Genomic DNA, 11,230 nt, shown 5'->3' with positions numbered 1-11,230 from the left:
GGAGAGGGACAGGGGAAGATGGAGGTGGCTACAAGCCTGCAGCCTTTCTCTCTCTAGTCTCTACTTCTCTCTCTCTACCCTCCTGCTTCTGTTGCCTTTTTATAAGTTTTAACTGTACATTTTTTTGGACTAGCAGTTAAATTTATTTTTAACTTTTGTTTGATCTTTCAGAAAAAACTTTTGTTTGTCAAATCCCTTCCTTTTTTTACCTGCAAAAACGTTTCTTTTTCAGCTCCTTTTTGCGTGTGTGCCAGGGTGCGGGGCAGGCCTGCCTGACACTGGTTTGCCCGTTTTTCATCTTGCGCAGGCAGACATAAATTGGTTGGTTGCGAATTTGGACAAAGTTTGGTGAACGGGGGAGCTGGGAACAGTCGAAGCTGCCCTCTTCCACAATCAATACAAACAACTGCACAAACTCTCTGAAATTGCAGGCGACTTTTTTTTTATATCTAGAGTAGGAATTGAATTCAGACAACACATGCATGTGTGGCCTGGTATGGAAATGGGCATTGGTTGAGGTGGAGCCGTGGAGCCAGGCTTTTTCAGTGCCATCCTGCATCATGCATATCTAGAGGTACATGAACATACCATCCTGCTGTGCCGAGATATCATATCAGCTAGGACCCGCTTAGATCAGGCGGAGCTTATAGAAAGCTGCTAAAACAAACTCTGATTGATCTAAATAGTTCGGGTTTCAACTATCCAACCAACCAACTTTTAAACATTTTTTGTGAAACCATGAGAGCGAAATCTGTATGAAATCCACGCAAATTTCAAGGGTTCCTAGATTCAAAAGGAAAACAGGAGGAAAAAAAAGGATCCTGATGTTGCTGTTGTTTGCATTGGGTTCCTTTGGCTGGTGGCAAGTAATTATGCAGAGCGATCCTCGAGATTATCCATATTAATCCGCAGTGCCCGAGGGAAGATGCCGCTGGACTGGAATACTAGATGCGCAGAGCTGGGCACCATGGCTGGTGACAAAACGTCGCTGAATCCGATAGGGCGCGGAGCACCAAAAATGTTGCTCCCCCTTCTCTATGCACCAGCCTAGTACTGCAGGCCCATGATGTCCCTCTGCCTGCGTCCCGGATCGAGCTACAAGAAGATGCATGATGTCACCCTACCCTACCCTACCCAGTGCCCCGCAGGGTGTGCCTGCCTTCAGCCTTGCAAAAAAAAAACTTAACAAACTGTTTTTACTAGCTCTGACTGATCTAAACAGCATAGCATTTCAGTAAGTTGGATGGTTGCACAGTTGAAAGCTAAACTATGAGCTGGCTATAAACTGGAGGTCGTTTGGATCAGCTAGAACTTGTTTTAGCAATCCAACCATTTTGTAGTACAAGGGATCCAAACAACTCCTATCTTTTTACCGGCCATCTTTTAGTAATCCAGGCCAGCTTTTAATAACGATGCATAATAGGCTAAGCTTTTAATAATCGAGAGAGAGGTCAGACGCGGTGGCAGGTTTTTCAGTGACACCTGGGTCAGTTGCTAGGGGCGTGCACAACAAAAGTATTACTAGTAAACTCTAGAAGTCATCGGGGTTTTTTTCCCTATAATAAAAGAAACATTTGAATACAAGCGGGCGGTACATGTTCTGTTGGCGTCATATCAGTAGGAGACAGCGTCAGGAATATTGCTATTCACCGACCATCTCGCTAGCGCGTAGGCTCTCCGCTGGCAGAGGCTCGGTGCATGAGGAAAATTACGGTGGTAAAAAAAGAAGCGTGATGAAACACAGTTCACCCAAGGGAAAAAAAAGTACTACTGAAACGCTTTTCTCAAAATTCAGAAACTATACCAGCATGGATTTCAATTAAAACGAAATGTTTTTTCACAGTTTTTTAATACCAAATGGTGTAGCAGATTTATTGTCTGTTGAGTGGCGGAGCCTTTGAGCTACGAGCACTCTATATCCTCGTGGAACATGCCGAGCACGTTTCACGTTTCTTGGTTGCACGCAGTGGTTGTGAACCAGCGCCGTGCATCATAGATGACAATGACAGGATTTGAACGGACAAATAAACATGAGTCCCACACGATCCTGCATTAGTAGCGCGTTGTATCCGGTCCATGGCAACCTTTTTGGTATAGAATTTGCGTGAGTGTTATCAGGATCTGCATAGTATTGTCGTCGTCGTCGTCGTCGTCGTCGTTATGTTCCAAAGGGACCTGATGGAACAAATTCGTCTCGCGTGTGCCCTCAGCCATGGTTTCTTGTACTCGAATGCATGGAGGCCGCAAGCCCGCAGCTAGGCACTACTGGCTGGGTTTACAGACTAGTTCTTCGGTTGCCTTTCAGATTCCAAAATGAAGTGTTCAAAGTTTTACTTGAACTCGAGAGAGAATGAATCAATATGTAATTATTTGAACTCTCGGTCGGCGGTGAAAATATATTTTCACCGTCGAGTTTTCACCACCGGCGTGTGATTTTAGGACCGGCAGTGAAAATGAATAAGTAAGTATATCTCTCTCTTTTACCACCCTTTCATCTTTCAAATAGGCAATCTCTCTCTTTTACACCGGCTTGAATCTGGTCTAGGTGCACACTCCAATTCAATTTCCTCCAACAAGTACTTTTTTTTTTTTACACCGGCTTGAATCGCGCATCTGGCTGGCTGGCTGGCTGCCTGTCCACCTGCCCTAGCCAGCTTGACCTGAACAGTGCCGCTAGTATGTAACAGTAACTTTGAACCGAGGCACCGGTGAAAAAGAAAAAAGAAAACCGTAATTGAACGCGAAGCTGGTTTACCGGCGCGTGATCCAATTATTATTTACCGCTTCTCTGCGGCCAATCTTTTTCACAGTACTGCGTGTACTCCATCTGTATGAAGCGAGGGAGACGACGACGAGACCGATCAGAGCCGGCTGCAGCTGCGACGCCTGCAAGTTTTCTTCTGAGGATATTTACCGCCATCAAGTTCTTCAGTAATTTGACTGTCCGGGCCGGGCCAGACTTAATTTGACTGTCCGGGCGAGCAATCGATTCATGCCCTGGCCACTGCCGCTGCCGGCCGGGCCTGCGAATTCCACAGCGCCGTGCGAGCAGGGCTGCAGGACCTAGCATGATTGGGCACGCGTAGCTAGGAACATGGTACAAGCAAAACATTACAGTTTAGCCCTTCGAAGAATCGAAGACCGGTGCTTTGTGCGTTTTTTTGCGCATTTAAACCCATCTAATTGTATCAGGCTCCCGAATTATCCTTCAGAAGGCAAGGAATATTACTACCCATCTCCGCTTCCTGCACTGGAGAATTTGGAATTACTAGTATGACTCGGAGGATATTAGGAGAAGTCGAGGGGTAAAATTGGACAAACATCTCTATCGCGAGAACCCACCATCTCCTCAGTATCCTGATCAACATTTCTTCAGAAAGTTACTGCACGTAAACATTTTTTTTTGCGAAGTTCGCTGTACGTAAACATGTACAGGGAGTGAAAAAAAGGTTGATAAGACTAGTGGCCTGGTGCAGACGACTGGCTTTCATAAATAGTTCTCCTGCAATCCACAATCCTGCGTTACATTACTCCCTTTAAATGTGTAGGACCTGTGCGGCCATATCATCTCACGTTTTTTTAAAAAAAATTCTAGCACCGTTAATTAGACTTGGAATAATATACCCCTCTCGATCTTCCTTAATCTTGACAACAAATCAAAGGAAGCTATATGTCATTAAGCCACATCGTCAAAGAAATAATTAGTTAGTGGATCACGCCTAACCTACCTACTCCCTCCACTTCAAAAATGTTAGTCGTTTTGACCTTTCTAGATTCATAATTTTTCCTATTGAAAGGGATCTGTGCTCGTAGCGTAAGATGGGAGAAGGCGAATTAAGCAATTCTAAAAATCTTAATTTATGGCTCAAACTAGTTTGCACAAAATATAATATAGAACATGCTATCTAGATGTGCAACTATAGTTTCTCTAGTATGAAATCATCATCCCAAATAAGTTTTGCAATATGTAGCTAATCCTAACAAGATACTTCACTAAGAAAGTAAAGACACACAAGTTGCAAGAGTAATGCGGAAATATAAAGGAGAGGATGAAAGAAAAGCAAACTCTTGACGCGAGGATTTATCCCATGCTATCGGTAGGCATTAAGTCACCTCTAGTCCACATTGTTGAAGCACTCACTAAGAAAGCTATTAAAGCTCGGTCACCAAGTCTCTTCCGGAGCTACTCTTGACTTGACACAAAGGCTCGGCTATTAAAGCTCACGCAAAATCTCCTGGTCACCTTGATGCCGCCTTCACTACGGAGCTTCCCATGAAGGAGGGGTCTCCTCATCCCCCGCACAAAGCCATCGTCGACGCTCCACACCAAGACGGGTGTCGGTTCAACGGATGCTGAAGACCTTCAGATTTCTCCAACTCCAAACACTTCTGTATCAGTAAAATGCCAATACACCGATGCTTAACTCAACGGTAGTAAACTACCAATGCTTAACTCAAGGGTCGGTTCAACCGGTGCCTTTGGTATTTTTCCACTTGATCACCATACCTTCTCATTATTGCACCAACACCTCCCTTCTTATAGCGTCGGTTCAACCAGTGCTACTGACTTGACTACAGTAGCAATTCTGCAATGCACCAGTCAGCTCAAAACTAGGGGCGTCGGTTAAACCGGTCGCTTATTTTCTAATGCACTTTGTCCAATTCATCGATTCAGCTTGGATACCTTGACTATGGATTGAACTCCATCCATGGAACCTAGAAATTCTACAAACTTGAACTAACAAAACTTGTTAGTCCCATTAACTATGCTGTCACACAATTACCAAAATCCTAATTATGGTCTAGTGGGGCCATGTTTCTTACACCTATGCATCTAGATATAGGTGCATAACAAAATTTATAAATCTAAAAAATCTAAAAGACCAACATTTTGGAACGGAGAGAGCATTTCCCTTTGTGCATATTTTTTTTCAAACTTAAAGCAGCTTGGCCGACAAATTAATAACATCCCTGACAGCTGAGAGCCCTATGCATTTTGTGTCGAGATCTCCATCAGTGAACCATGCAGGATCCTCCGCAGTACTTCTCTCCGTAGTTGAGTCAGTGGCATATGGATCCAAACCTACACATCGGTAACACAGTACTTCTCTCTGTAGTTGAGTCACTGACATGTGGATCCAAATCTATGTGGATCAAAACCTACACATCGGTAACTCAGTACTTCTCTCTGTAGTTGAGTCACTGACATGTGGATCCAAATCTATGTGGATCCAAACCTACACATCGGTAACTCAGTACTTCTCTCTGAGATCTCTTGCCTCGAATACAACTTCCTTACCACCCCACCTACGCAGCATATGTAATTCTAATTGGGATGCTATCCTTTTGAACTAACTGTGGTGGACCATGGACCCTTTAGTCCGGGTTGGTAACACCAACCAAGACTAAAAGTGAACCTTTAGTCCGGGTTGGTGGTACCAACAGGGACTAAAGAGCACTCCTGCCCTGTAGCCGTTGGATCCGGTACTAATGGCTAGATTAGTTCCCGATCCAACTGTACGGGGGGACAAATGTGGCTTTCTGTACTTTAGTGTTGCTAGCCAGCCTTGCTCACTTCTGTTAGTGCACGGTTTCATTCACTACTGGAAACGCAACTTAACTGGCCACCTGGCACCTGAGTGTTGGAAATGCATGATGACTCGGAACCAAGCGTGCGGACACGCGCGACCGTCGTTTCCCTTGGCCATTTTCTGGGGCAGGGGGTCGCCAAGTCAGGATGAAGCATAGCGAGGTTTAGGCTCAAGGAAAAAGACAGGGATCCTTATTTCTTTGGGGAGGGATGGTTAGAGGTCTGTTGTTGACTCGGTTTTTCCTCTGCTGCTAATTTTCCTGGATAGATAGAGTGGTGATCGATGGCAGTTGGAGCGAGCTGTTACATACAGAGATATGTGAAATTCCGTTTATTCACTCAATTGTGTGGTGCACATAAAAATGTGGTGGTGACCTCACCTGACCTGGGCTTGGTTGAAATATACCATATCATATATTACTACTCATCGTGCGTGGTCCACATGTGAGATTGAACTAGCTGTTTATTCGAAATATATGGTGTTTAGGAGATCGGCGATACCGTTTTCAAGGTGGTGCTTTGACTGACTAGCAATTTTTAAAAGGTTATGGCATTCTAATTTAGTAATGAAATTACTTTTCATAAAGAATCTAGTCATGTCCAGGGTTGGCAACGGATCGTAGCCTTAGTAGTCTATTTACAATCCAACATCGGTCCTTATATATTTTGAACTTAAAATTGTAATCCAACATTAGTCCTTATATATTTTGAACTCAAAATTGTATTAGAGGGCTCGGTCTTGAACTCAAAATTGTATAAGAGGGCTCGGTCTTGAGATTATCTAGGTTAAATCGCTAGTCACATCTATCTTTAATTATCATTGTAGACTCTTCTTTATATGTTGCTAATGATGATTAAGTCATAGAAGGTTTTGGCTGGTATGAATTCTAAGATGACGTATACTAAGATGGCATATTTAGGGCTTATTTAGTATGGCTCTAGAGCTGAACTCCAACTAATTTTGTAGTCAAATATCCCAGCTCCAAAACTTTATAGAGCGTCCCCAACTCTGGAGGTGCAGTGCAAATGCGCTTGTTGTTTTGGAGCATCTTTTTTCAGCTTCAAGACCTTCAAATATGGATCTTAACGTGAAGTTTTAGGATAATTATCCACCAATACCACCCATTAAAAAAATGGTTCGTTTTTTTCTCTCAAACCCCAGTCGACTCCAAACTCTATCCTCGTGACTCCCTACTTCCAGCCGCCACCTCCCTCCCCTCCCGACTTCCTCCCTCCCCTAGCCGCCGCCGCCACTTGCCATCGCCGCTACCAGCCACCGCCAAGCACCGCCCACTTCCTCTCCTGCCGAGCGCCGCCCTCTTCCTTCCGTGGCTACCGCCACCATCCTCCCGCTTCCTCTTCTTTCTAAGCCCACCCAGCCCGCAGCTCTCCTCGGCCGCCGCGCCTCCTTCCTCGCCGGTCCCACGCGCACGTGGGTGCACTAGGAGGGACGCTGAAACGCCCCGGCCTAAACGACCGGAGCTAAACATGTATTTAAACACCAGAAAAACAGTCTCTGGTGAAAATACATTACACAAGTGGTGCCACAGTCATACATAGCCTTATTTAATACGTTCGATTACAATAATAATATAAACTAGAAATACAATAGTTGCGGTGATAAACGCAAGGGTAAACTCTTCATCGGACATGGGGGCTTCTACCACAACGGCACCACTCCAGACTTGGGTATAGGGCACGAACTACTCGCCTTCCTTAGGCACGAAATCAGGATCCTCTGCAACAAGTCATAAACGGGTGAGTACAAAAGTACTCAGCAAGTTCCACCTCACCCTACGGGAGGGGAATGACATGCACGATGCACATTAAGCACAAAGCATTAGTAATGCAACTTATGGTATGCAATTCTTCCTGACACAACCCACAGTAGGTAGCTCACTAGTTGTCAGGACCACACCGTAGCCTGTCCATTCCGTGGACACGGACCATTCGAATGGATTCTATACTCTGCAGAGGTCGTACACTGTACCCACAAGCTCGATTGCCCGAACGGACAACCGACATAGCCGACACCCAGCCGTGGTCACGCCCCAGCCCGGCCGCACAAACCCTCGGGCCCTGACCCCAATGGTCTATACCCGTGAACCATCCCTGCGACCGTCAGGCTAACCAGTGGGATTAGGCTAAGTCCGGCCCAGAACGGAACCTGTGGTCGTACTAAAGTAAGCTAGGTGAGATGTCAAAACAACTCGGTCCTTAAGGTTCACCAGGGCAGCAACCATTCCTCAACATGTCAACTCGAGCCTACCTCCACGGTAGCACTCACCTGCCAGTCTACCACCACGGTAGCGCCGGCTCCAGCATACCCAGCTGCCCTAGCCTCAACCAAAACCCTTCATATACTAGTCTCAACTCTGGATATGCATAACTACTCATATGCATGTATGAGCACACTCAATCACTCAAGCACGGGTATATGTAATCGATCCTAAACCAGAGCTACAACTAGACATCCTCATATGAATGCAACCGCTCACGTAGGGGTCGATGAAACTTGCCTTCGCTTACGTACGCGTCGTCGGCAACGGCTTCCTGCTCGCGGTACGGGTCTTCTGGTTCCGGCCCGCTGTACTGGCCTTCGTACTCCTTGGCCGGCTCCTCCTCGGTCACTCCGTGATCTACGGGCGGAAACGGCACAACCGGCAAACAACACAAGCAAGCTATAAAATAAGCTCAAATGGAGATGAAAATAGGGGAAATAGATAGTACATGATTTGAGGAGAGGATCAACTGTTGGAGCTTCGTCTCGTGAGTGAACTGGGCTCGGGAGAAGTGGTTCAGCTAGCAAAGTGAAGCGGCTCCGTGTGTTAGGGCTGATGGTGGAGTTCATCACGGCCTCGCTCCTTTTATAGGCAAGGAGAGCAGCAGCAGCGTCGCACAGGGACGGCGACGGCGTGGGCTGCGGCAGCTCGCCGTCAGCTCCAACAATGGCCGCACTGAAGACGCGAGCGTCGAGGCGGCAAAGCCGGCGAGGACGCTGCAGCGGCGTGGGCGGGGTGGGGACGCGGAGGTGGGCGGCACGGCGCGGTGCCGGCGGCAGTGCGCGGTCCTGTCGTGGGGCCGGTGTGTCGCGCGTGCGCGAGCGAAAGCGAGCGCGGGTGGGGACGGCAGGGAGGGGCGTCGGCTTCCTTTATAAATGAGGTGAGGCGGTTCGCGCGGCGGAAAAATATCTCGGCCGGCGCTGTGTGCGACGACCCTGATTTATGGCGAGGTGGAGCCTACCAACAGATGAATCACAACCTATATACTACGTACTCAAGTTTAACCAGGAGACTAACACTTACCTTATTGGAGCGACAAAGTCACGAAGGAACGCACACCTTTAAGTGGCTAGTCCAGCACTAACCTTACCACAACTTATCTACCTTGCTCATGGGTGGATGGCAAAAGGGGGGGTCCTATTTATAGATCAAGGGGGATGGTGCTGCCAGTGAAGATAAAGAAAGCACCGGAGAAGGAAAAACAGAGGGGAAAGGGAAATGGAATTCCCCAAGGACTTATGCGCAATTTTAGAAAACTGCAGGGACTCATCTGTAAGGCAAAATTTCCCATCAATCCAAAACTCAAATGAAGAAATGCCCAAAACGAAAGTTGAAGAAGGGCGCCAAAGAGTACCAGTCCTGAAGCACTCTTGGGGCGCCATCTGGAGGATGGACGCCCCCAAGCCGATCAAGGGCCCCATCTCCATCCGCATCACCAGCGAGGGAGGCAAAATGCTCGAACAGGAGGATGTCATCCCCGAAGGCTGGAAGCCCGACACCCTCTACCCCTCCAAGCTCCAGTTCTGATCGATGATCCGATCCTACGTACTGCAAGGCTATCCATCACCAATTTTTTGTTACAGGTGCATGCAGGCATCTCTATCTAGACCGAGGAGTAAGGGAGAGAACGAATAAGCAGCGCCCGCTACGACAATCGGGAGGCGCTTATGATCGAATAAAGGAGGCGAGCGGCAAACAGTGTCCCTCTTGACTATTATATTTTGCATTTCTCAGCCCATAGGACCTTCTCAATGCACTAGCAATGAACTTATATATCATGGTTAGTTAAATCTGTTGTAATGGATCATTTCCTTCTTTTTTTATTGTGCCATTTGTGGCCCGATACGAGTTCTTGTTCACGATGTGGATAAAACATAGGTAAGCATCGTACTACCTACTACCCATTATTCGATGTGGCTAAAACACCCGATCCTTGTACTTCTACACCTCTCTCTGGATATTGCTCCTATTATTAGAATTTGGCGTGCATGATCACCTGGCGATTTAGTGCGCAATATTGATGATAAAAATGGTATGAGGAAACATGTCTAAAAGGTTTTCTAAAACCAGTCAATCTAGTTTGGAGAACTTTGTCAAATCATACACTTTACCATTGTGAATCTCTCATGAAGACAATTGAAATGCGCTTCTAGAACGTATTATTTGAAGTTTAGATGAGAGAATTATGGCTTTAGAAAGATCATTTAGTACCTTAAAGAAAATAGGCAGGTTGATTTCCTAAACTGACTAGGTCAAATGTCGGTGTTTCGTTCACCAGTTAGTAAATTTTGACCTGCTTCTCCGTAACTCGATGGCTAATGCTCAAAGATAAGAGTATAGTGGCTAATGCTCAAAGACAAGGGTATAGACTGGTTAGGGCAACTGCCCTATGTCCAGTATGGATGGCCTGTTCGTGTTCCTTACGATCGAGCGCTGGTTGCTTATAATGGGGGGTGCTTGCAAGCTGATGCGTGCGTTTGTATGTCGAGAGTGTTCCGATCTTTTTAGAGAAGGCCCAACTCCACCTTATATAGACCCATGGGCTGGGTTACAATTGAGAAGAAGGGGTCCCACCCCTTGGGGTTGACATTCCGGCGAGGAGGTTAGGAGCTCTACACGTGTCCTAACAAGGGCCACCTATTGGTTGCGTTCCATCTTGTCGTGAAGCTAGGTCTCGTCCGCGTGGCCAGCGGCGCCGCCTGGCGTGGCCTTGGTTGTGTTCGCCATTCCCTTGGCAGCACATGGCGTGGGTGTGGTTGCGAAACAGCCGCCCCGGTTGCCCGAGGTAAACCTCTTTATTCCGTTGGCGAAGTCAACATCCTTCTAGGGGGTCGGGAGGTCGAGCATCCCTTCCCTGCTCTTGATAATGCGCTACAGGTCCCGCTAGCTCGGCACCCCCCCTTTGCCTTAGGCCTGATGGTGGAGGGAGATAGGTTGCGGGATGTCAAAGCCCCATCGCTCTGACGGGGTGGGGGCAGACGGCGTGGATGCTGGTCCGTGGCGTCATGATGGTATGTCTGACCAGGGGCACACGTTCCAAACCTCTGATCCTTTAGCAGTGCTTGTCTCGCCTGTCAAAATGGGCACATGTGTGTCACATCGGTCTGGAGCATTTAGTGCCTCCACCGGCCCGCCCTCGCCGCTCCCCTACCTCCCGACCCCACCCTGATCGCTGCAAGTCGGGAGGCTGCCACATGCCCCGAGGTCGTTCGGGTCGGACCTTGGACTTCTGCCTGCTGCGCGCACGGTTCCTGCTAGCAGCTCGGCATGCGTTGTGGGCTGTTTTCCTTAAACTTTTCCTGCGTACTTTGGTCCGGTCCAGAAGGGCTTTTCTTTAGGTACCTGCAGTAACTAACCC

This window comes from Panicum hallii, chromosome 3, assembly GCF_002211085.1.
Source record: "Panicum hallii strain FIL2 chromosome 3, PHallii_v3.1, whole genome shotgun sequence".
Classification (NCBI taxonomy): Eukaryota; Viridiplantae; Streptophyta; class Magnoliopsida; order Poales; family Poaceae; genus Panicum; species Panicum hallii.
Note: the sequence above shows the minus strand (reverse complement) of the source record.